This window comes from Etheostoma spectabile, chromosome 19 (genome assembly GCF_008692095.1).
Source record: "Etheostoma spectabile isolate EspeVRDwgs_2016 chromosome 19, UIUC_Espe_1.0, whole genome shotgun sequence".
Classification (NCBI taxonomy): Eukaryota; Metazoa; Chordata; class Actinopteri; order Perciformes; family Percidae; genus Etheostoma; species Etheostoma spectabile.
Window position 1 is genome coordinate 8,856,710 of NC_045751.1, and position 27,442 is coordinate 8,884,151.

Sequence of the window (27,442 nt, forward strand, 5' to 3'; positions counted from 1 at the left end):
TGTAGCAAAAGCTATTGAGGTGAAATGACTGATGATAGGCTAGTCAGCTCTGTCTAGTCCATTTGTGTTGCTGACCAGAAACAGGGCAGATAGAAACATGCATGGTCCATGCTGCTCCATTAGTGATCACAATCTAATTTTGCACATGTTAATGACAAAAAATAATAAGATATTAATTTACAATTTCTTTTTCAGCTTAGTTGTGCCAGACAAAGTTGAATATGTTAAGGTAAACATGATTAAAGCCATAATTACGTGCCACTGGGATTCCTGATTGCATTTCTGTAGCAAAAAGAGCTCAAATGCAGATGGAATTGTTTTAGTTTTCTCAGAAGAAATACTGTAAAAATCAAAGGAGATGAAGGAATAGAAGGACAAGTAGGAACATTCTTGGTATTTTCATTTTTTAGAAGGCATTTGGGACTTGGTCCTTGGGAAGGTGCGCTACAGGACAAAGTAGTACATCATACCCATATTTCAAACCAAAAGCTAGAATTAACCTTAAAGTGCATTCTATCTGTGTCAAATGCAAACATGCCCCTGTCTCACTCCTTCACATGTTCTGGTCGTGCCCTTCCTGAGCTGAATTTAGCAGACTTCAAAAACCATTTGTGACGTCCGTGACATAGATTGTAACGTTTGGGGCCCTTTCTGTCTTTTCCTAGAAACCCGAGACTGTTGTCTCTGAGTAACTGCTCCTAATTCTTATTACTATTTAATCGGGTTAACAGGAAAAAGGTAGGTTATACAAGATGTTTATTTGTACTGTTCCACATTCTTATTAGATGAGTAAACGGCTTGGAAAGAAAAGAAACATCCTCAACGTGACCGATTTGAGCTTTTTGCATATGTCAAGACAGCTAATAAGTAGCAAGAAATTACAGAACAGATATGCCAAAGATAGTCTTAGGTCAAGCGCATTTAGAAACTGGGTCTCCATTACGTAGCTTGTCCTCCTGAGAGCACTGACAAGTTTAGTTCCGTCATGTCAATGAGTGCAACACAAAGAGCTGTGGCAAAAAAACACAAGGTGATTCCAATATAAAGTAAAACCCGGCTCTTTTGCCGCAAACAATACATAATCAGTGCAATGCCAATAGGAATTATGCAAGTGTTAAAAGTAACATGAACGAGGTCAATATACCGTTTACTTTGGAATCGTTGAGACAAAGGATCAAACCACTGCTAAGTTATCACACAGGCAAACAGTAGCTATAAAATCTTTTCTTGTAGTAGCTGCTCTGCAGTCTTTTGGCATTTCACCAGCCTTAAAGCCGTAATATTTTCGGGTTGAAGACCAACTTCCGTATTAACATCAATGTCCCACAATGACTCGGACTAAAATATTTTGTATAAATGCTGTAAGTTGTTTTCTGTAGCATTTTTAACATGACTATTTTTAAGACATTTATGGGTCTTTTAAAACCACTTGTATTTCAAAATAAAAGTCTATCAAATGAAACCATCTAGTTTATGAATTATGCGACTGTAGAAGTAAAGTATTGTATGACACGGTACACTATAGAACGTTTCCTTTTGGGTGTATTTATTGTAATAATTGTGCAGTATCACATTGACTTTGACAATAGTGCTGTAAATGCTGCAAAACCATTATCATGACATGAAAATAACGTAAAGTAAATATATGTATCTGACCCAGTAAATCTTCCTACAGACAATCTGAATCTTTATTAATGTTTTTTAGGGAAATAACAAACTTGGTTTATGAAAAACCAAATACAAAGACCCTCTTCAGTACTATGCTGGAGTTTTTCATAGACAATGGACAACAGCTGTTTATTCATGAGTTACTGGAAACGACACCGAGACACTGACACTTTCAGGTGCGTCCTTGCCAGAACTAATTACAACAGACACACGCTGGCTAAACCCCGTAACCTTTCAAATATGGCCGTGTTTTTGTAATCACAAGGCCAAGCTGTCCCCAGACAGACATCATAGGAATGCTAAATGAAGCAGTGATTTTTTTTTTTTTTTTTTTTAATCATACACAATATTCTTTTTCTCCAGCAGATGGCGAACTGAGAGAGTGAAGGGGGTGGGAAAAAAACAGAGAAGTGGCAAGGTGATTGGGAGCACAGGGAGTTAAACCGAAAGGCAGAAATGAAATTAGGGCTTGAGAAGAAGAGTGAAGAAGGGAAAATAGAGTAAAACATCAAAGGGAATGAAAAAAAGAAGGCGAGTGGTGCAGTTTTATCTGTTAGATTTGGCATGGTTTTAAATCCGTACAGCCTCCCAGCTGTGTGTGTGTGTGTGTGTGTGTGTGTGTGTGTGTGTGTGTGTGTGTTGGTTAATACATAGCACCACACCCTGGGTTCCCCTTACGGACATACAAATCCATCTCTACACTTAAAACATAACAAGTTTATGTCTCTGTTGGGTTTCATAGTCCAGAAGAACTCGTTTTAAACACTTTGCCATAGCACACAGGTGGGGTTTAACACCAAAGACATCCAACGTAATTCATGTAGCACAGATGCTCTAATGTACTGAAAGACAAACGCCACCAGTTAGTTAACCCTGAGATGAGGAAAACTGGGTTTTCTGTGTCAGAAAGAGAGGTTCATCAAGCCTGAGAGAGAGAGGTAACTCCAGCCCGTTTCAGACAGAGAGGTAACTTAACCTCAGAGTCAGTTACTATGGTAACTGAGCCTGTGAATCTAACCTGGTCGGGAGCAGGTTTTCTTCTCTCTGTCTCCTCCCTCTGACACAGCGCTCTTTCATTTCCTCATTCATTCATTCAGTCTGTATCAGGCGCATTTTAGCGCCATTGGTTATCTGCATGAATAAAAAAACAGTGTTGGTTTATTAACCATGTTAGGCAGACGATAAAACGTTTTTGTTCTGAACATGGCATTGATGAAGAAGCTGGAGACGATTTTGACGCCCCCCGATTTCCAGATAACTCCCTATTTGAGCCGTATCGTTTTTCTTCCCAGTCTGTCAGTTATGTAGCCTACATAACCTTATCCGTTTTCATATCACTGACGTCACCCATCGTGGACATGCTCTTACATCCCAGCACATTCTTTGTGTCGCCTTACGTTTTTTTCCAAACGGAAGTTTTCTTTACAACATTGGGGATGCTGAGCATTTTAGTAAAGCCACTGTATAGCAAAGCGCCGTCCGAACACTGTAACTCGCTCTGAAACGTGTTTGTAGTGTTCCCTGGACTCAAACCAGTAAGAGACATTAAAAAGGAGTCCCACAGTATTGCAGGTGAGTGATGTAAACCCTTTGAAATAAAAGATTAGGAATTAAAATTCCGTCAGTGATGGTGCTGCAGCCTCAAAATGGGAGTAGCAGGTGGAGTACTTTTTTGCCTGCAGGATTGCACCAAAATGTAATATTATACTTATGATTAAATATGATATTAATACACTATATTGGACCTTACGCATTTCCTCAAACAGCAATTTTCTCCTACGCAAATTCTCTCTCTTTTGCAGAAGCCGCTGTGTTGCTTTTTAAATAAAATACATGTTCAAACTCGCTGTATGCAAGAGTATTTCCGTCAGCCAGTTTGTTTGTGATTCATGCTGCCTTTTTATTGTGGTGGTGCACATGCTTAACTCTCAGTGAACCTACTCTGACTTGATTGAACCAACTTAAATCAGCTGTTCTGGAACCGTTGGGCATTATGGGCGCGGGCCCAGGGGCCCATACACCCATGCACACTTGGGCCCAAGCAAAGTGTTGATAATGGTCCAATCACAATAAAATAAAGGTTGTTTACAAAAACTGAAGTCTCGTGATTGTGAGTTTTATATGTCAGTTGGATGACTGGACAGGTCAGGATTGGGAGAAGGCCGCTGCCACAGCTAACGGTAGCTAACGTTAATTTTAGCGAAGTTGTTGTGGAAAAAGAGATGAGGCATTACAGAACAAAGTAATAGCACCTCAGGTACCATCATCTCTGAAGACCCTACACTATGGGGACAGATTACAGAGACCGTCCGGGAGGAAATTATACTCAGAGGGATATTAGTCTTTCAAAATCGGGCAGCTAAATATCCAGCATCTCGGAGGGGGAACTAGGCTGGGGGCGGAAAGACACGCTCTCTCGCTAACAAAGCACTGAGCCGACACCTTCACAATGGTGAAACTGTACCACGGGAATGGATTCTATATTCACTAACTACCTGAGACATTTGTTGCTTTGCCTGTAAAGTGCTACCAACACACAGCAATGGATTTGTATTTGGGTTTAGCGAGCTGGTGAGGGAGCTGGACTTTGAAGATTTGCTCGGTGACTTTGCAATGAAAGACACAAAAAATAAGAACTTCTAACGGTAAGAGCCATTGTGCTATTTGGAAACTGAGTAGGCAAACATAATCTGTTGTGGCCGTGTGACCAGATAATGTACATATTTAGTTTAGGTTTTTGAGATGCCATGCATATCATATGTTTTGCGATGCTGCTATAGGCCTGTGTGAGACTTATCTAGTTGTTAAGCGCTGTACATGTTGGCTTTTGCAGTTTGTTAAGTTGCCAGCAGACTTAGTGACTGTTATTTTACTATATCGCCATAGTCCTGACCATATAAAGCGTTGGTATTATTTAATACATTGTAACATTGTCTTGTGATGTGTGAGTCAGATGGCAGTACTTGGTTTACTGAACTGGAAAGGCATACTTGATTCCTGCTCAACTGGAATAGTCATTCATCTTTTGACCAGTAGTGATTTGGCATGTCAAATCACACACCTGGTGGGCCTTTGTATCGTGTGTGGTGTGTGTGTGTGTGTGTGTGGTCTTTCTGGTGGGGCAAAGGTTCTATCAGCTGCCTGCAGTTTTCTGGTTGTCAATAGATTTTCTTATCACCTCCTTTGGAGGGCGTGGGTGTTAGTGGGTGTTATTGGTCCATGAGCTTCAGTGCCCCGGGGCCCCTGGGGGTACTAATCCGGCCCTGCTCAGAGATCAGGGTTAGACGCAGTTTGTTAAACCTCCTTTCTGAAACAGGCCCCTGGTTTTTAAACTTGGTAATGCAAAGGCATGCAGTGTTGTCATGGTAGCAGCCCGACTTTCGAATCAACCTCCAAGCTTGCAAATGTAAGGACACACACAAATACTTAAAAACTAGTCTTTTCACCTGGATATTTTCTTTTCTATTCATCAAACAGAAAGTAAACCAGTTGTGTGTGTGTGCGTGTGTCAACCCGTCTGTCCTTGACAACTTCTATTAAGAAATTCTATTAAACTGTGCAAGAAACGATAAGAAACATGGCAATAGAAAAGACTTGCATCATCTCGCGCACACACACACACACAGACTGTCACAACAAGGCGTGGGAGGACCTTGCATTATGGCGACCACATCCTGTCTCATGTACCTCTGTGCGTTTATTAATAGATGCACACACTATATGTGCAAAAATACAAAAAAACAGCCAGAGAGAATGTAATGACACTGTCGTGCTTGAGATGGACAGATGGGTAGAGACAGCCAGACAAAACAACACACCTCGCATTTCTGTCACACAAACAATACACACATTTCTTCAAGTTTACTCAGATTTCATGTTTGTATGTCAAATGCGTTTCAGAAATATCATCCACTTTTTGGCTTCTGTCTGTGAGGTTTGTGCACTGAAGGACACGTAATCTGCTGCTAGCGGTGGCGGGTGGGAGGAGGAGGGCTGCCTTGGAGCATACGGACCAAATCTGATGCTGCATAATCCACACACACACACACACACACACACACACACACACGCACACACACACGCACATGCACACAAACGGTAAAATAAAGGAGGAAGTTTCTCTTAATGTGGTGATGTGATTAGCTGTCCCTGTTGTTGATTTGTGATGTTAATCGTGTTTTGGTTTTTAGAGAGCAAAAAGCTTTTACATGACGGAGGGTGAGTTAAAATTAACATTAAAAATGAATCGAAAAATAGGGTGGAGCAGGAGAGAGAGGAGACAAGTGGAAAAGATGGAGAGATAGAGGTCAGGAAAAGGACGGGAGAAGAGAAAGTAGAGGAAAAGAGAGGGGAAAGGAGAAGAGAGGGTGTGATTTAATGTAGGTGGGGCAAAAAAAAGGGGGGAGTAAAGATGGTGAGAGATAAGGGAAGATGAAGCGTGTGCACGCACGCGCTGTGGCTGGCGATTATCCCCGATGATCACACTGGGCTGTTTAAGCCCGTCTCACAGCTCTCACAGACATCTGATGAGGTGGATCCCTGTGTGTGTGTGTGTGTGTGTGTGTGTGTGTGTGTGTGTGTGTGTGTGTTGTGTGTGTGTGTGTGTGTGTGTGTGTGTGTGTGTGTGTGTGTGTGTGTGTGTGAGAGTGAGATGACAATGTGCAACTTTAACAAAGTCTATGAGGACATAGATATGTGTGCGCTTTGCAATATTTTGTGGTCAAGCTGTAATGTCTCTTTCCCCCGTGGAATCTGTTACATGGCTTAGGATGGACACACACACACACACACACACACACACACAACACACACACACACACACACACACACACACACACACACACACACACACACACACACACACACACACACACCTAGAAGATAGACAGAGGCAGAAACAAAACCTATAAACAAAACAGAGGTCTTTCTCTCAGTGCCATCGGTCAAGTCGTCGTCATGGGAGATGAGAATAATTTCCACGGTAACCTGCGGGGGCTTTTCCTGCCCTCTCGACTCATTCCTTTCCAGTCTCGTTCTGAACATAATTGCTGCAGTAAACTGTATTTAGCTGCGCTGCGGTTATATTTATTAACGAATCCCCTTAATTTCACGAGTATGGTCAAACCAACACTGAGATTTCTCAAACATCTGTTTATCTGTGTATCTGTCTGCACATTTTAAACGGTTTCTCTCCTTTTCTATTAGCAATGATAATGTTTCATCCCTTTGCATTTTAGGAAAGCTGCACTTTTTTTTCTTGCTCTCACATAAGTTTTTTTTGAAAATCAGAGTATGTAAACTGAACATAGACAACTTAAAATGTTAACACCTTAACAACTCTGTATTAGCGTAATTATGTCTTTTTAGATTGGATATATCAATACATTTTAGACATAAGACACATTGAAAAAGATGTAGTTTGGGAGGTACCAATAGCTGGTATTTAATTAAAATATCTCAAGACATGTTACGGCAGCCATAATGTACAGCAGATCAACGCCCTCTTTATTTGAAACGTTTGGTCCTTTGTATGCTTTAACCGCATTGTCTAAATACAAAGTGCCGGCAGCTGTGCACTGGTAGGTGGCTCGACTACATAAACAGAGGCTGTAAGAACTGACAGATTAGAGCACAAAGAAGAAGAGCTTCAGGCTCCAGCATTTGTGCAGCTCCAATTCCTCAGCGCTACTAAATGTGAGAGAGGAGCTGGGAGCCTGGGGATTGGTTCTGGGACTGCAAACCAGGGTCAAGTCACTCTGAATCCAGTCGAGTAACATGAATCAAAGGAATTTTCTTGTCGCTTAAACTTGCGGCCATGTCTCTGCAGCCGGGATTCACTGGCTTTGTAAAAAGGAAACTGCTTTTCGTTGACTTGTAATAAAAATTAATTTTAGAGTGACAACATGTTTGTCTCAATCGATGTAGTCTTAACGGCGGTGACAGAGACTTAACTTCTGCAAGAAGTGTTTGTTTTTTTTACTTTACTAATCTATGCAAAAGTTTTGTTATCAGAGCGTTCTTCTAATGTTTCTAGTTATTCCAGTATTTAAACTGGAAGTGAACTGACAGCAAAAATAACGAGAGATTTACATCAGCATAGTGATGGTTCACCAACGAGGTCAAGAAACAGTGGATGAAACAATTACAACCACACTAACACAAGTATATTTTATCGATGCATGAATACACACACACTCAAACTGTACACGTCCAAACACACAAAGCCCATAATAAGGATAATGGATATTGTGGGGAACCTTTTATGGCAGAAATTGAATTACTATTACAAGGCAAATGGAATGTGTGGCAGGCATTCAAATAGTTGGATTTACATGGAAAACTAAGATAAATAAATTCTCATTTTTCAATTCACCCCAAAATCAAAATTACATATTTTTCCTCTTACCTGTAATAATATTTATCAATCCAGATTGTTTGGATGTGAGTTGCCCAGTGTCACGCTCAGTGTACGCTACCTTCTGTGCGCCGATACGGTTGGCGGGTGTAGTTTGGTAGAAAGAAAATAGTTCCTACATGAAACTGCTCACTAGGTCTGCTGTGTCCATTATCTTGTGTAACCGGGTCATTATTTCTGAAAAGAGACATTGCTGTTGAGTTTTTCTAATGTATTATTTTTTGGGTGCTTTGAGCACCACAAGCTGAATGCCATCCAATACACTTGAGACAAGGCAGACATCTCTATGGCTGATATCTCCAACACTGGGTAACTCACACCAAAACATTCTGCATTGACACATAGCACTACAGGTAGGAGGAAAAATCATGCATGTGTGATTTTGGGGTGAACTGTTCCTTTATCAGTGAACTTCAGGCCCAGTACAGTACAACCTTCCTAAAAAAACAAAAACAAATCACAACTGACATAAATGCTGCCATTTTGCTACAGTATGTCAACACCTGGTGACAATACAAAGCTTCTGTTTAGTCTCAACTTACTGGGTCAACAGACGGCAGCCATCGCGGTCTCACGGAGGCTCAGTTTACCCAGTTATGGTCCAATAATAGGGCTCTTTTCGTCTTGCTCGAGTTTCATGCTAGTCAACATTTTCAACAGCCTGGAAATGCGATTTCTGCAATCCATTTCTGTCATCATAACTTTGTGTAAATGAGTCAGTGTAGTGTAAGGTCCCGTCAGAGTGTGTTTATGTAAAGGTGGAGTTAAAGCTGATAAACATAGCTTTTCTTTCTCTGTCCTTTTCCCATTGCAATCTCTCTCCCTCTTTCCATTTCTCTTTTTCTTCCAGTCTCACCCTCATTAACTCCCAGATTTAGCCTTCGATCAATAAAACTCTCCCATCTCATCCCTCTGCACAGTCTTCCCCTTTCCCGGCTGTGTGTTTACTACCTAGATCGTTAGCTCCTCCTCCTCCTCCTCCTCCTCCTCTTACACTGTGATTTCTTATTCCTCCATCCTCCAGCTCTCCTCTCCCCTCTCTTTAAACCCACTTTTCTTACCACCTACCATCCTCAGTAGATTTTGCATCTCTACTGTCCGCCCCCTTCTGTCATCATTCAACCCTCTAGTAATAGTTTGCCTCTTTATGTCATGTCTCCGTTCTTTCACCTCCTAAAACATTTTCACTGTCCTTTGCTCCACATTCTTCTTCTTTTTATGGACTTTGAGGCTGTCGGTCATTTGTTCATTTGGTTTGTTTTTGTTTGTGTTTTGACATAAGATGTAGAAAGGTGAATCTCACTGTAATACTGTGGCTCGAGAGTTCAACACTTCTATCTGGTCATGAATGGCCCTGAAACTTGGACTTCAACACAGTTTAAGTCCCAGTGAAATGAACAAGTTCTAATACTGTGTCCATGTGGTAATTGTTCATTCATCTCTTGATAAAAAATGCCATAAATGATATAATATGACATAATATTGACATACTCTAAATAACAAAAATGCATATCAATGAATCAAAATAAATTCACTATCTTTTCTCTTCCTACAAACCCAACTACTTTCAAATGTTTGATGACTCATCCTGCAAAGGGGCTTATACAAAAATAAATTCTTGCTCTTGCTTCATCCTTACCACACCAGTGTATGTGTGGTGTGTGTGGTGTGTGGGAATATATATATATGTGAAACCACTGTGACAAATTATTAAAGTTATCATACTTTCCTATGGTGCCACCCTCACGGTCAAAATGTAAATTTTACCCACATTAGGGATGCTTTCTGTTGTGTAATGAGCTTTACATTTGGCCACTTGTGTAGTTGTAGGCTCACAGAAGTTACACAACTCAACTTCCGTTCATGTAATGATTTATTCCTTCATATACTTCATCCATTAATCACGTGATATCTCATAAATACGTTTTAATCACCCCTTGAAAAAAAGGAATGATGCGTCTAACGCCGATGTTTTCAACATTTTACAACTGATCCCAATTGGGCTCTTAACATCTTCATCATCATCTTGATATTACTAAGTCGGATGTGTACCAAGGTTATAAATCGCTGATGAAAACGAACAAAATAACAAAAACTAGGTGGGATAAAGAAAAATAAAAAAGAGGCATTACAAAAAACTAAACTTGAACTGTAATGTCTGTTTGCAAAACTAACTAAAATAAAATAAAATTATCAAGTTAATGTCCTTAGCATTTGTCTTTGTTAACGTCTTTCGTAGAGAAAATAACGTTCTATCTTTCCAAACATGACGTGTCCCGTAGACATGTATAGTTTCTGACTGGGAACCCAGAAATTCCGACATTCCATGTCAAATTGAACACAACATGTCCGTCCCCCTCATGGCGGTACCGAAAGTCGGAATAAAGCGGCAGAGTCCTATTGGATCATGACTGTGTCAGATAAGAGCAAGTGCCTTGCAGTGGAAGGTGGTAAAATGTGTGGAGAATTTATTTCAGGGAAAAATCCTGCAAATTTGAAATTACATTTGAGAAGCAAGCACAAGGAGGGTAACCTAGCTTACCGTAACAAGGTAAAGGAGAACACAGAGCCCCCTTTCCCCGAAACAGAAGCTAACCCCGGTACAGGGCATGGATGTATGGGTGCAGGGCCAGGCAGCGTGACGGAGACCACCAAAGGACAGAGACCACTACAGGCTGCTTTTACCAGTGACCCAATCACTGGTTGGTAAATTTGCAGAAACACCAAACAGGAAGTGTGGGTTAATGTGTGTATTTATACTGACATGTCTACACGACTATATAGTGAGACTATATGTATAGTTGATTTTGCACTTACTGTGGTGTTTTGTGTAGACGGTTTACAAATTTATGACCATATGTTGGCTACATTTTATGTACTGGTGTTGTTTTTGAATACATTGGGAATACATATTTCTAAAAATTGTATGACATTTTTGTTGAGTCATTATTACACAATAATTTTTCTGGCCTTTCGAACCCTCCGACAAATAACCCATATTACAAAAAAAGACTAAAACTAAGCATTTGAACAAAATCTAAACTAAACCAAAATAGCAAACCCCATCTGAAAACTAAAATCAAACTGAATTTGAAAACAAAAAGTCAAAACAAAATAAAAAATAAAATAATGAAAAATGCAAAACTATAATGACCTTGATGTGTACTCTGAGTGGCTTGCGTCAGACTAAAAGGACGGGAGACTATTTGTCAACCAAAAGGGGAGCTAAACGGAGCTGAGGTGACTCTGCTCTCCCACTCCTCTCCTCCGTCTCTGCTATCGGCAGGTTTTGTAACGTGATGGATGGAGCAGACATCCGCGTGTCCAGACCATAATAATCTGCTTTCTGTGGTGACTTGCCCGCTAAAATTCATCTGCATAGACTGGTGGTCTAAACGGCTTGACCTAGAGGATTAAAGGCGCCATCGGCGATCTGAGCTTTGTGCTGTAGGTGGGATGCCGCTCGTAGTTCAGACTTTTACAATCTTCTGTCGGCCTGTTTCATCTGTTCTGAGTACATGCGTTAACCGGTGGCTAAAGCTCTCCAGAAGTTTTGACCTTAGATGTGCGATTCACACAACCTTCAATTCTGAACAAAACTAGCCAATCCTAAATGTGGGTTCACCCGTGACTAATGTTAGCAAGAAGACAACATGCAAACATGTCCATTTTAGAGTAAGCAGGGGCTCATTTCTCCTCTCTCAGTGCAGGCTAACTGCCTGTCAAATCCCAATGCTGCAACTTTTTTACCAAGTAATGTGTAACTTTAACATACATACCAACCAGATAGAAGAATTATGAAACAATGAACCTCAACCAAGCTTGTTAAAAAGGCTGCAAAGAGTTGAAATACTGCACTGTGGGGACTTGCACAAACAGAGTAGCTGCAATATTGCTACATGTGTATTTGTGCAAACGTGTGTGTGTGTGTGTGTGTGTGTGTGTGTGTGCGTGCGTGTGTGTGTGTGTGTGGCGTGTGTGTGTGTGTGTGTGTGTGCGTGCGTGCGTGTGCGTGTACCCTCTGGGTGGTTTTAAGATGTTTTTTTTCTCCAGTCTGTCAAGCTAATTAAACTGAACTACTGAAAGTGAACCTCACCTTTCTTCCCTCAGCGCTCCCTCTCCTTCTCTCCGTCCATTACTCCCGTTTGGGTTTTGGTGTTTATATAAAAACGCACGTTAAGTTAAAATACCCTCACTCTGAGCTGACGTGAAAGTGTCCACAAGAAGACAACTCTACACACATAAACACATGCGCTGACGGAAACACATGGCCAGCGTGTTTTGACAATCTTCCAATACGCTGGTGCTTTATTTGTTTAACAAATTGGCCTCCTAAATTTAGTCTCCATATCCCCGAGGAGGCTCTTAAAATGGAGACAAGTACTTGTGTGTGTGCCTGTTTTTATTATGTGTGTAATGTGTGCACGTCTGTGTGCACTGTCGGAATTCCTGTGGCTGTAAGAAGAATTCTTCTGGTTTGGAGTATTTTCATAAAGGGTGAATTCAACAGCGGTGTCTGTGGTCATTTTTTCGACTGTGAGAAAAAGGCCTCCTCTGATTCAAGTGTTTGTGTATATGCCCGTGAAAGTGGGCTTTCAGAGCACACCTTTTGTTGACATGAATATTTCATTTCTGACATCTTCCTCTAACTGGATCAGGTATGGCAGCGTGTGCTCTGATAGTGGAGGTGTAGAAAGCTTAGGGATTACACGTGTGTGTATGTGTGTGTGTGTGTGTCCAGTATGCCACACATTGCTACTTATACTCTTAAGAACTGTGTATTGTGCTTATTAAATAATATTGTGACGACCTGTTGCAGGCCACTGGTTTGCATATGTATTGTACTGCATCTGTAATATTTGTGTCCCTTTACCATTTTTCTTCATGTGAACATAAATAAATGGTTAGAGTGTGTGTGTGTGTGTGTGTGTGTGTGTGTGTGTGTGTGTGTGTGTGTGTGTGTGTGTGTGTGTGTGTGTGTTTATACATAGGCTAGTTATGGGGGTGGGTGCCCATTGTACATTAACTGGAATGGTTTCAGCCTGGTCCCTAGCCTAGAAATCTAGACGCACCCTAACGGCAGCAAATGTAATCTGCAGCCAGGGCGGTCTAGCAACTCTCCGTTGGCTAGTTTTTCCAGTCTGAAAAAAACAAATTCTGGTCAGGCCAATCGCATCGTGTATAGAGTCGGTGGGCGGACTTCACATAGGGATGGCAGAGTTGCGATGGTTCCGCATATATTTCCTGCTGCTAAAAAATAAAGAAGATTGTCTTTCAAATCGGCTTTGGCCGCGACTCTGGAAGACTTGGAGACTTGAAAAGGAAGATGTGTTCAGAGTGTTGCCCAATGGATATGGCAAAAATTCAAGTTTAAGTAGTTCCCAGAGCCAACATCTTGATGTGGGTCTGGCTTGTCAGGCTACCTGGTCACATCATGTGAATTAGAACCACATGTAACCAAAGGAGGAAGTGAGCACTGCCTGTTCTAATTAACAAAATCGTCTTGTTTAATCAACTTGATTTTCATTGCATTCAAATATGAAGCATAATTAAATTAGCTTTATTGTATCCATCACGATGCGTTTAAAGCCCTCCTCTGCTAAAAAAAAAAAAAAAAGGTTTTACTTGTTCATGTAAACATGTCGCTCATTCTTTTGGATGTTTGAACGGTGTATGCTACTGGGAGGATGTTTTCTCATTCATCCGCTGAAGGAGAGTTTGTTTGTGTGTGAGTTTAACACGTGTAGGTATGAGCAGAATTTTGTGACATCACAAGTAGCTTGGAGCCAATCGCGGTCAAGTATGGAACTTACAATGTGTGATGTGGGAACATGAAGCCTCCAGTGGACAACCACTGGTTTGTGTACTAATATGCAAGGTTTAACTAGGTATAACGGGTAAACTAAAAGACTAACAGGCAGATGGTGTGGTGACGTTTGCCTCAGTGTGGTAACAACACCATTTCTTCCCCTACTGTTGCTTGCATAACAGAGGTGGGTGTATGGGTTTCTGCTAACGTTATATATAAGTATGTATCCCTGCGTATTTGTGTAAATGCCAGTTTGTGTGTGTTGCCCGTTAATCTGACAGGTGACATATTGCTACACAGCATGTCTGTACACTCACACTGACAGACTGCTACAGTGACCAACGGAGTGAAAGAAAGATGGAAAGAAACAGAAACAAAAAGCATAAGAGAAGCAAGAAAGAGAGCGAAAAAGAGTGAAAGACCATAAGAAAGAAAAGGAGAATAAAAAAGGAACAACCGAAAGAGAAGGCAAATAAATTTAGTGAAGGTTGACAAAAACAGGAACAGAAAAAAATGATGAGAGAGAAGTAGAAAAAAAAGGAATTTAGTGCATAAACAAAGAGAGGAAGGTTGGGGACTTACCATATACAGTTACAGCCTGTTTCTAGAATAGGCTTGGTTTCTCAAACATAGACATGAGGCGACAAAAATAGACTTTCTACAAAGGAGTTCACTGAGTGGTTAGCTGGTGGTGCAGAAAGCATGACAAACTCCTGTGCGAGCGCTCCATCTGTGAGTCTGTGATTCCTCCGTCTATGTGTCAGACTGAAGGGAATCCTGCGCTTGAAGAACATTAACATACTGCCACACACACACACACACACACACGCACACACACGCACACGCACACACACGCACACACACACACTTGGAGAATTGAATCTTGATCTTATCATGTGCGTGCATTTCCTCGTTCTTACACGTACACATCGCACAAACTAAACATTCATTGCTTTACTGTTTATCCATGACAGTCTAATTATAATGTTAGAGAGTGCATCTTAAAAAGCTACACATTACTACATATAAAACCAAGAACTATCTCAAAAGTAAAAAAAAAAATACGTTTTTAAAGGCAGCCAATATCAATCATTTTAACATTTGATCTATTGCCGCTTTCAGAGGAAACTCATGAAGTGTTTGTCGGGAATTCAGTGACTTAAAAGTGTATTTTAAAATGATAAACATCTCCATTAAGTTGGGGGACTAGCGGAGAGAAATTTTAAAAGAAGAATCATAAAAATCAAAGCACCAAAGGCCACAGTATATCCTAACTTTTCATGCCCTAGCTTGGGGTCAAGCCTCCACTTCCCATCATGCAACTCAATGGCAACTTTTATTATCCCCTTCCTGCCTGCTAAACACCAGGCCATAACTACTTAACTGACATTGCTGTATAAAATCAGTGTAGTCGTTACAACACTTGTTGCTAGGTGACTGAGAATTTAAAAAAAACGTTGCCTTGGTTGATGACTTTTTCTTTTCGGCTTTTCAGTGAAATAAATTCCATATAGTTGGATTTTGGTGTGTTGGTCAGACAAAATAAGCAATTTAGAGACGTCATCTTTTCCAGAATAAATAATCAAAAGAATTAATATTAGCGGCAGACCCGAGTGTCAATGACGACTTTAAAAATGGGGTTCCAACAAGTATTTGCTGTGTGTATCGTCAAAACAATATGAAAATCACCATCGTATTTCTATATTGTTTTTTTTGCTATTCATACACTATACATGTGCCTGGGGTAAACCATGTTGGCATTTGAATATGTGTGCACCCACACGCCCGCACGCGCACACACACACACACACACACACACACACACACACACACACACACACACACACACACCCCACACGATTCCCAAGCTGCAATCTTTTCTTTCTTCACAAACAGATTTACCAAAGAGCTCTTCCAATAAGGAGCTTGCGTGTGTGTGTGTGTGTGTGTGCGTGCGTGCGTGCGTGTGTGTGTGTCTGTGTGTTGCACCCTCATTTGACAAACAAGAAGATATGTAGGGCATTTCATTCTTTGTGTTACAAATGGAATACCAGTAGGCAATCCTGTTTTACCATTTTCTCTCTCTCACTCTCTCACTCACACACACACACACACACACACACACACACACACACACACACACACACACACACACACACACACACACACACACACACACACTAAACAGTACTATCCCCTCCATTACGCCCAATAAACACACACCTCTCACTTCCCATTTCCCCCCCGTTCTTCTCTTTCTCTCCCTGTGTCCACCCCTTCTTCTCTCATTGTTTAAAGCGACATTCAATCAGTCCTTTGTTTAGAAAACGATAAGCCCCCTCGGTACCGCTTAGCGTTTCAAAGGATGAGCCTTTTTTTCGGTGTGAAAACAGTTTCCTTCCTGGTAAAACAGTGTGTGTGTGTGTGTGTGTGTGTGTGTGTGTGTGTGTGTGTGTGTGTGTGTGTAGTTTGAATATTTGGTGTATATTTCAGTGCAAAAAAAGAAAAAGAGAAATGTGTAGGGTATTTGTTGTCTTTCTGATAACTTGCCAACTAACTCTAATATGATTCACTATCTGGCTCAGCATTAAGCTTGATGACTAAGGAACGAGAGAGTGGCAGACGCAGAGGCAGCATGAGACAAAGGGCAGAGTCAGGGGGCAGATAGAGATGGAGAGAAATTGGCGTTTGTGCCACTTCAGACTGGGTAAGCGCTCCTTCCTAATAAGATTATAAATCGTCTTGTCCTCATCTTTTTGTGCCAGTTGTGTCCTTGGCCAGAGTCGCAGGGGGAGGAAGTCCGTTCCAAGGCTGGGAAGCCTCTACAGGCCAACTAAGCCAAGTGGGAACAAAATAAAAAGGACACTTAGATAAAAAAAGAAGGCATCAGCAATTAGAGTAAATGCAACAGGGTGTATCAACAGCATGCAGTGTTTAAAAGCTGCAAGAAATGTGTGATAACATCTAACAACCTCATCAGCTTGAGTCACTCAGTGAGATGCTTTAGATTTGATAGCTTAAATGAAATGAAGGAGTCGAGGACGGACGCCTGCAGGAAGTCAGGACGCCAAATGTACACAGGAAGTACAGAAGCCCAGAGTGGATGTGACTGTCCAGTGTCTGACTGAAGTAAAAGCGCTGAGATTAAACCTGAAACAATTTCTAGTGTCATTAGTAATTATGACCGGAGCAAAGAAGGAAATCAGGTGACGTGGTATAAGAGTGCCAAAACCTGCGAAGTTGGAGGTCAGGCGGTGATGGGTACCGAATCACGGGACTTTCACCCGGGGGCGGGTGTTTGTGTCGCGGAAGTACTCATTTGACCCAAACCACAACTGTTTTTTAATAATCTTAATCAAAGGGTTTTGGTGCCTCAACTTAATCTTTATTGGTGGCGGAACGTAACTGGTCAAGTAACGTTTCACAGCATTCAATGGAGCTTGATATTTTTAAGATTTCATGGGAAACGTTGGAAAATATGTTGGATGTTGTATGACATTTGGTCGGACAAATCAAGCAAGTTGAAGAAGTCATTGTGGGCCCCAACAAACTGTGATGGCCATTTTTCAATACTATTTATCTCAGGCCGCCACTAACGAATATTTACATTGGTGATATTATCCTCATTGCAATTTGTTGTATTTGAGCAGAATAATGAAAGCAGCCAAACTGAAAACACTTATTGCAAGTAATATCGTTATTGCGATATTCAACAACATAATCGCATTTTTTTCTCATATCGTGCAGTCTTTTTTATGGTAGAATAAGTGAAAACGTCCATCAGAATTTAGGTTATTCAGTTCACGACTAGTCCATAACAACCCCATTTCCAAGTCATTATCATATAAAATATTTTTGCAGGAGGAAAAGAAGGATTCAGTAACTGTTTGATTGATTGGCAACTTTTTCATAGTTGATTCATTGTTTAAATAAACTATCTCTTCAGCATTAATCTAAGGTTTGTTGACTCTTCAGCGACAGTAATGAGAAAAATTAATCATGAATTTATACAAAATAAAGAGATATTTCACTCATGATCAAAAAGTAACTGCTTGATGAATCTACAACTGAGTCAGTGATCCTGGGACAAAACTCATTTATCTTGAGATAATGAGCCTAAAAAGAGACTAAGCCAATCAAAACATCAGATCAAAACACAGCACATTTGTCTCCTAATCGAGCAGCAGGTGATCGGTCCATCCAGAGAAAGCTAGACTCTTCGTCTCTGATGCAGAGATTATGACTCTGTTCGCCTCCAAACTGCACTTACCCTCCCTCACACCGCCGACGTACTTTTACTGAGTGTAAACACAAGCGAGGCACAAACCAATACAGCGCCATAACAAACACAAGGTCTCTGAACACAGAGAGCAGGCAACCCCAAGCACTTTTCGTCAGGCCTGTTCGAGCTATAAAGTCAGATCTCCAACAGAGAGGCAATATTTTGGCCAATGTTTGCAGAAAGTACATTGAGAAAAAGGCATCTCCAATGTTGTCAAACCTGTACAGTACTAGGTTGAGACCCCTCTTGGTTACAGGTGGGGTGTGTGTGTGTGTGTGTGTGTGTGTGTGTGTGTGTGTGTGTGTGTGTGGTGTGTGACCACCCGAGAGACAGTTATATCAGTATCAGCTTTAAAAGGCCATGGCCAAATTAGCACCATAACATAAATAAAACCTTATTTGTATACAACCTGATAAGCTGTTTAACAGTGACACTGGAAATACTCGGGCCTACTCCTTATTTGAATGTTTATTTTAAAATGATTTGCATCAAACACGTGCATCTGAAATACAACAACCGCAACTTTCGATAGTGTCGTGTATGCAAACAACATGAACAATACTTATTTTTCTTGCAAAGACTTGTTGCTGCACCAGCATTTTGAATTTGCTACAATTCCAAACTTTTTCCCTTCAAACTTTGAAAAGGTCCCCTGACATGGTGCTCTTTGGATGCTTTTACTTAGACCTTAGTGGGTCAAATTCTCTGGGCAGGCAAAGCAGAGAAAGGGGAGGTGACCTTGCCCCTTATGACCTCATAAGGAGCAAAATTCCAGATTGGCCCATCTGAGCTTTCACTGTCTTAAAGGCAGAGCAGGATACCCAGGGCTCGGTTTTCACCTATCGCCATTTCTAGCCACTGGGGGACCATAGGCAGGCTGGGGGAACGCATATCAATGTTAAAAAAACAAACATTTGAAGTGAAATTTTCATGCCAGGGGACCTATAAAGCTACAAAGTTCATTCTTGACCTTGAAAATATCCAACTTAAGGTCCACTTACTGGCTTTTTCTGGAGCTTTCAACCATGTCAACATAGATCTGTTTTTACATGTGAGCTCAAACGCTGTTATGATTTTAGCTTCAATGTTCATGATCAACCTTGGAAAAAGTAGTTGGCCAGCACAATTCCAACTCAGTGTCTTCTTACTCGCTTTTTCCAGAGCTTTTGACCATATCACTTTTAACCGTAGTGTTGAAAAGGTCTGAAAAAAGCTAGTAAGTAGATCTCAAGTTTATATAGTTTTTCCAAACTACTATTTCCTGAGTCGCAAATTAAGTCCTAAGAGAAAGGTTCATCCATTAATGAAGACCATGTGTCACAACTGAAAGCTACTAGGGTAAAAGCTATTAAGTGGAGTCTCTCTGTTGTGAAATAATATTCAAATCAGTTGTTCATTTCTTAAAATAGGAGAACTGATGGTCACGGATCTGGATTTCCCAGACGTACATTTCACAATGCATCTGCAAAGTCATAATAAAAATATTCAAATTCAATTGCTGTGCCTTTGCATAACAGAGTCTGAAAACAAAGAGAAGAGATTTGATGGAGGGATAGAAGAAGAAAAGAGAGAGGGGTAGTCCCCTGATCTTTTACAGTCTTCAGAAAAAAGAAATCACAAAAAACACAATTAGCATTTGTAGTCAAGTTCTCTCTCCTCCTGCCCTGTTATCAATCTATCAGTCAATCTACCCCTCCTATACTATTTATATGTCTGTGTCTGATTTTATATCCCTCTATCTGTATCTGTATCTCGCTTTCATTCTAACTAGAGATTTCCTGTTAAAGACCTCTCGCACACACACAGCTGTGTAAAAATAAAATGTGTCGTTTTCAGAAGGGAAGCCACATCCTTCCAGTGCAGTCGCCCTGCTGCTGTTCTCTGAGTCAAATAGAGGAGAGAGAGAGAGAGAGAGAGAGAAGAAAGAAAGAAAGAAAGAAAGAAAGAAAAAGAGAGAGAAAATTTGGACTGTTTTTGGTAAGAATCACTAATAACTCATAACAGTTTCTGCAATGAGTGACTGTCTCTGACTTGGCAAAATTTGAACATTTTAAATCCCTGAAGTTAATTCTTTTCTTAGCTGCCTTTTTGATCCCAGATCTCAGTTTTCTAGTTCTCAAATCAACCTTTTCTCCTTAGAAGCTTTAAAAACCCTACAAATACAATATGTCTCCATATCGCCATGAAGTACTTACAGCAAGTGATTAAACGTCTGGGCGGGGCGAAGCTTCCTAATTTAGAATGTGTTTTGGCGCTTGGTCACGGTGCCGGTCAGAGAGTCGTAGTATTTGCATGTTGTAGCACGCCACAGTAAACTGCAACATCATTTAGCAGCAGCTTTTGAATCATAGCTGAGGTCCTTTTAACACTCAAACTGCATTTTCCAATCATAACTCAGCAAGGTCTTAACAACGTTGTAATATATTGTGAGTATAGTTATTCTAACCATATTCATTTTAAATGACTGTGTACCCATGCATGTGTATGGCCATTAATCAGTAGCAACAGAGTTAGCATTAGCATTTGTAGTTGTAAAGTAATGATATTATACCCTAATTACATCAGTGATAAACCAATTATCGGTGCGTTTTTTGGAAGTTTGCAGATTATCTCTATGAGCGTTTTATTTGCCTGATAAACGACAAAGTTAATTAATCAAAACATGCGCTACTCTTCTTCGGTTTCCCTCATCACTGAGTCTGACTTAATGTCCTCCCACAACACTACGTATATGACTGTCTTTTACTATGTGTTAAGTTAAAGGTTTCTAAATTTATTAAATAATAGCTTGAAGCATTTAAACAAAGTTTTGTGTTGGAGTTTGTAACATTTCAAAAGCTTAACGTTGACTTAATTAAAGACTTTCATTTTCACTGTAAAAGCCAATTCTAGTTCTAAATATCGGTTATTGGTTATATTCATTAGCTACTAATAATCAGTAGTGGCCTTAAAAAACAGTATTGGTTGAATAACAGTATGGTTGAATAATATTAATTGTAGTGTCACATCCACTTTCACAGAAATCATCAGGGAACACAAAGGGGAGCCCTCCTGAGCTCCACACTGTGCAGGAAGCGAAACGCACGCCAACACAGGTTCATGACATGCAAGAGGTGTCTTCTCACAGCGAGAGAACGCATCAAACACTTCCCCACAGCCCTTCCTGTCTGACTTACTCAAACATCGTATCTCCAAGAGGGGAGCACGGAGTTGTACCCGCACGGGTCAGAAAGTACAAGGTGGAAGGAGGTGGAAGACACTGCACTTCTTTTCTTTCATTGAAAGAAAGGGGGGGGTGCTTGAAATATAGTGGTTCTTACAAAGTGTCACCTGACAACGTTTAAGGCCAAAGTGTTTATAGCTGTTCTGAAAGATGGAGGAGAGAAGTCTGCATTCACAGAGATGGGGACAGTCAGAAAAATGGAAGGGTAAAGTGGAGCACACTTTCATACAGTGTCTCCTCAACGGGCTAGTTTCTCACGATCAAAAGCTCAGCCAATCGGCGTCACCTGTTCCTCCACACAAGCCAGAGGTACCACAATCAGGCCACGGGAACTTTACCCACGTGCGCCACATTGTACTATGATTAACTTTGTACATCGAAATAGCAGGGCCGCGGTAGCTGCTGAAACTATAATAACTCTGATTACTGTAATTGCAGGAAATATACAAGCGGAAGTTTACTGAATAGAGCTAGTGTGAACACAGTGCAGTCTCTCTGCAAGTGTCATTAACAGATGTGTTGCTGCTGACTCAGGCTGTTACTCTTCATGCTGTACTCTATGTCAGGGGTTGTGACAGAACGCATGCACGCACACGCACGTGCGCACGCACGCACACACACACACACACACACACACACACACACACTATATTATAGATATTTTGTTATTTCTCTGTACAGCATTTTTGCAGAAGCAGCATGTTTGTGAGTGTGAGTGTGTGTGTGTGTGTGTGTGTGTGTGTGTGTGTGTGTGTGTGTGTGTGTGCGCGCGCACATATATATTTATATGAGTGTTTTGTGTTGTGGTGACTGTCTCTTGCTTCCTGTTAAAGCAAAAGAGGCTGACAAAAAACATGAGTGAGTCTATTTTTGGCCACTGAGAAAGAAAGAAAGATGAAGAGATAAGCCGGGTTAAAAAAGAAAAACAAGAGGTGCAAAGAGGTGTAAAAACTAAACAAAGAAAACTGGGCAAGAAGAAAAGCAAAGTAGAGAAAAGAACGAGTGTGACTGCCGTGACACACACAGAACCAGCTGAGTGAATGGCATCCCTGTGACACAGAAAAGATATCAGCTCAGATCCACGAGACAAACTCTCCACAGCTCAGTCTCTCTGTTGTCAGCCTCCATTACCCAGCAGAGAGCAGAGAAAGAGACAATCAGGTGATGAACAGTACAAGCCTGTGGACACACAGACACACACACACTCCACTGATTGATAACACACGCATTATCAGCTCCACACACATACGCACGCGCACGCACACGCACACACACACACACACACAGAAGCAGACAATGCTCACCTGTCAAGACTTAAACATGATTGCTCATTAGTGATAACACAAACAGCTGGTACAGATTGAAAGCGCACATTAGTTCATTAGTGAGTACACACACACACACACACACACACACAAAACATTGTTGTCTCATTATCATTAGCACATTTCCAAAGTGAGTGTCACTATGTTAGACAGTCACTGTAGATAACTCATCAACTTTGTCACACGCGCACACAGACGCTCACACGCACACACACACATACACACACACACACACACACACACACACACACACACACACCTTTCCTTCAGTCTGCAGCAGGCCACTGAGGGATGAGAAATGACAGGGCAAAATGGAGAGGGCAAAGACAGGGATGCTCAGGTTGGAAGAGGAAGAAAAAAGAAAAGGAGAAAAACGTACATAATACGTCTTACTAACTTTACAAAAGGCAGCTACTCCTGTTAGTGATGCAGTTAGCTACAGAAGCTAATCAAGAGTTCATTTCTGTGTTTATAGACCTATAGAAGGCCCAGAGAAGGCCGCTGAGATGAAAATAAGAAAGGCATTGAGCAATAGAGTAAATAGATGAAGGGATGACAGAATGAAAAGAAAGAACGGAAGGACGGGATGAAGAACAATGGAGGTTAGAGAAGAGAGAGGGGGGGGAGCATGTCGAGATCAAGGCAGGAAGAATAAAGCACAACCAGGTGGCAGCAATGAAAGCGAGGAATTGAAATAAGACAGGTCACAAAAGAATAAACACTAAAAAGAGTAAAACAAAAAATAGTGGCAGGAAGTGAAACCATGTCCTCTTTGAAGAAAATAACACTCCAAGGCTCAATAACAGACTGTCTATAAAGATGGACGTCTTGACAGCTCCCCAAAAGGGAAGCCGATACATTTCGATGGCCAGCTGGTGGCCGGCTGCGGTTTAGTTCATGAATCCCGCCCGTCCAGGTTAAAAAAAATTTAAAAAATCAAAGTAACCGTCAAATGATTTTTTCTTAAAGAGGGTTTCGGTCATTTTAGGTAGTTCTTATCCAATGTTTGTTCAAGTGTTCTTTTTTTTTTTGATAAGTCATCATGACTGGCTGCTGTTCCTGACTCGACTGGTTGGGCGGGTGTACCGGCTGGACTTTGATACCGCGGCTCCAACGCCCGACCCCTACCGCGCAGACTCTGGCTCCAAAATTACAAGATGGCAGCACCCGTATCCAGGATCTTTCGGTTTCACTTTTGTACAGTGGAGACTTATTTTCCATCCTTAGCATCTTTTGTATCCATGTTGTGGTTTTTCATCTACACTGGCATTTTACTTTTTGTATCAGAGAAAATATTCCAACTAAAACCTCCTCCGAGAGACTCAAATATTACAATGACTCTCTTGTCCAAAACGAGATATTCATGATTTGAAAATGATACCTCCGAGAAATTGTTGGTTGTTTCGATCAAGGAAACCCATTTTGAAAGAACTTCTGAGAATCTGGATGTTTTTTTTCCCCAGAATCTCTTTTCTTCAGAGCTTTCTAAGCACTTCCTCCTTTCCTTGTATGTAAAGTGGAGTTGGAGGACTTCCTGCTTTTCTTTGACTGTAAAGAGTCACCTTGATGGATGGTCTGACGTCTCGGGGGAATATGAGGTCAAATCAATAGAAACTGAGTAGGACGGCTCCAGTTAACAAACACCCGTCAGTCTGGGAGACAGAGCAACTCAGCATTTAGACTCGGTGTGTCGATGTGCATGGCTGAATATACTCTGGTATGATTAACAGATTATGTACAGTAATTTCATTATAGCAAATCAATAATATACACTGTGTCTATAGTGGATCATGGCTAGTTATCTGCTTTACTGGGGACACGCTGGTTTGAATAAAGTGAACGTATCAAACTGCCAATATTATATATTGTTTTAAATTTTGAAGAAAACTACAATGACAATACACAGTCTTGTTTCCCCAACAGCAGCAGCTAGAGTTTTAAATGCTGCTTGGAGGTTTGTACTAATACACTTTGAGAAACCAAAATTAACCTTTTGGCTCTCTTGCCAAAGCTACTGTACCTGCCAAGAAACATTTCTAATCAACAAGCTTTTTTAAATGCTATCATAAACCTACTTTATGTACAGAATAAGTCGACAGAAAGACATACACACACATAATATATATATACACACACACACACACACACACACACACACACACACCACACACGTATATATGCATACATACATACATACATACATACATACATACATACATACATACATACTGTATATATTGAGTTTTACAATTTGACTAACATGTTGTTGGCAGGGTTTTCTACAACTGAGCACTAGGGTCATGTAGGTAAACAACAAATAAAATTACAGATTACAAAACAATGGTGACTGTGGGGCAATGAGGTTGATCCAACCTTGCAAAGTGAATTGATGTGGTTCCTTGACAAAAAAATAAATAAATGTACACGTTTTTTTATCGTAAATTTGTGACTTTTTTCCTGGAATATCAACCCTCTCCCCCTAGCTCCCTCATTTTTATGTTTTACTTACTGTAAGAGCCCTTTTCATTTATTTTGGCTGTAGGACACAAACTGTTCACTGGTGTCACTAGTGTGCTTTTGAGTGATGTCTAGTTAGGTAGCACCTTTTCACAGGTAACAGGGTGCTGTTGATCGGACGAGTGTTTAACCGCATCAAATTGCAACACACCGCGACCAGTGGCGTAGGCAGGAATAGTATTTTGGGCTGGTCAATACAAAAGTGAGTTGGTAATTTTAAATAAAGGCGTAGAAGTAGCAAAAGGACAAACCTTCCAACATATACCACATTACAACGGGAATAGCAGTACTGTCTACAACATGCTCAACCAACAAAGCTCAGTCTAAAAGGTTTGTACACAGCAATATAGACAAAAACCTGTTGATTTTAAGCTATTCGGGCTAAAATATATTTGCACCAGCAGAACCAAAGAAAGAGCTGTAAAAGGTTGAAATGCACCGATAAAACAGGAGAGGAAGAAAGAGAGCAATTTTAAACAATTGAAAACCTTCATAAAAATGGCTTCTCAAATGGTTTACCAAGCGCGTTTGTTCCACCTTGAGGATACAAACAATGTGTTTTATGCAATATTTGTACCAGCAACTGAACAACACGTCCTAAATAGTCAGGCCGCCTCCTCTCCAGTCAACCTGTTGTGATGGTAAATGTGGGTATTAGAGCCTGCTGCTCGCTGTGTGGACGTCTTATATAACTGACTCTGGATCTGCCTCTCTCTGCTACTTTCCACTCTGCCTCCATCTTTACTCTAGCTAACTATCTCTCTCTCTCCATCTCTCTCAGTATTGACCCACACACTATTGCAGCTGCATCACATCAAGCCAACGGCATAAATCACAGCACACACACATCACTGGCCATCCCACACACTCATGCACTCTCCTCAAGCCCATTTCAGTTGACCGTCCCACACCGCACGCACGCACGCACGCACGCACGCACGCACGCACTCGTCCTCATCTCTATTGCAGTGAACACCCACACAGATTTCTGCACTGGGAGCAAGATGCAGATAAAAAAGAACAAATATAGTGGGGGTTTGATTCCAAAGCACCGTGCAGGAAATCCATAGGAGTGGAAAAAGAAAAAAGTGGTTACCTGTTGGTCACCACTCAAAACGACAGAAATACGACTGGTTATATAAAGTGAAGTGGTGCTGCTATTTTAGGAAGGTTTGTTTAGGAGGCAGAGAAAAGTTCAGATGTATTGCATGCACATGTCTAAAACATACATCGAGGTGCAGATGCTCCAAAACGGTAACAGGAAAAATAACGTTAAAAAAGTAATAGGAAACAGGAAATATAATAAGAGAGAAATAGGAAAAGAAGGTTGAGAATAAAAGAGAATAGGTTGCTGGTGTTTATTTTAAATATATATTTTAATTGAAAGAAATAAGTCTGTTGGAGAGTCCCGCTAAGAAAAAAAAAATGAAATGCTGCCCTGCACAATGAAAAGAGTGCAGGGCAGCATTCAAGAAAGAAAACGAGGAAGAAGAGGTTTGAGGGGAATAATAGGAATGAGCCTGGAGGAGAGACAGGGATGGAAATGTAGAACAAAGAAAGAAGGGACAGGAGATGTCTTGTGTATATGGAAATAAACACGATGAAGGGATTGCCCCTTTTTTGTGTTTGTTTGTGTGTTATGTGCACGTCCATTACAGCTTGCATGATCGGCCTACTCAAAGCCAAACACACACAAATCATAATCACACACATTTCACAGGAGCTGTTTGCTCTTCCGCCTCATTCTCTTCCTGGTGTCTCCTTTATTTTCCACACAGTAAATATGAGCAGGGCAAACAGGAGGAGGAGGTGAAGAGGAGGAAGAGAAAGAAAACTGAAGAAGAAAGAGTGGGAAACCTTATGTAACTGAGCCTGGGGGTAGACGACAAAGAGAAAGAAAGACAAAATCAGAGGAGGTCACAGGTGGCTTATTAAAAAGGACATACAGTTATAGACATAACTGCAGCTTGTGACAAAGATGGCAATTTTACTTTTAAAATGACTGAGCGCACAAAACATAAAAGCTACTCCAAGCAGCAATTTTTGTTTCTCAAATTTCTCATTGCCAACTGCTGCCTGCGGCAAACAAGATGGTGCTGCTGCTGCTTGACATAATGAAAAAAAACACCACACTCAGTTTGGGCTGTCGGTCATCCATACAAATCAATTCAAAAATCAGAAGTCCAAGAACAACAGTACAAAA

At 40.9% G+C, this 27,442-nt stretch overlaps 1 protein-coding gene and 1 long non-coding RNA gene across 5 annotated transcripts in view; one reads left to right on the forward strand and one right to left on the reverse strand.

Moving 5' to 3' along the window:
* si:dkey-172j4.3 (diacylglycerol kinase delta) overlaps window positions 1-27,442 on the reverse strand; it is an 87,527-nt gene that overhangs the window by 40,541 nt on the left and 19,544 nt on the right. The gene's annotated exons all lie outside the window — the stretch shown is intronic.
* LOC116707160 (uncharacterized) lies at window positions 8,793-25,666 on the forward strand. The gene is made up of 4 exons (XR_004336413.1): window positions 8,793-8,802; window positions 13,125-13,213; window positions 17,144-17,146; window positions 25,656-25,666. It is a non-coding gene; the product is annotated as an uncharacterized LOC116707160 (long non-coding RNA).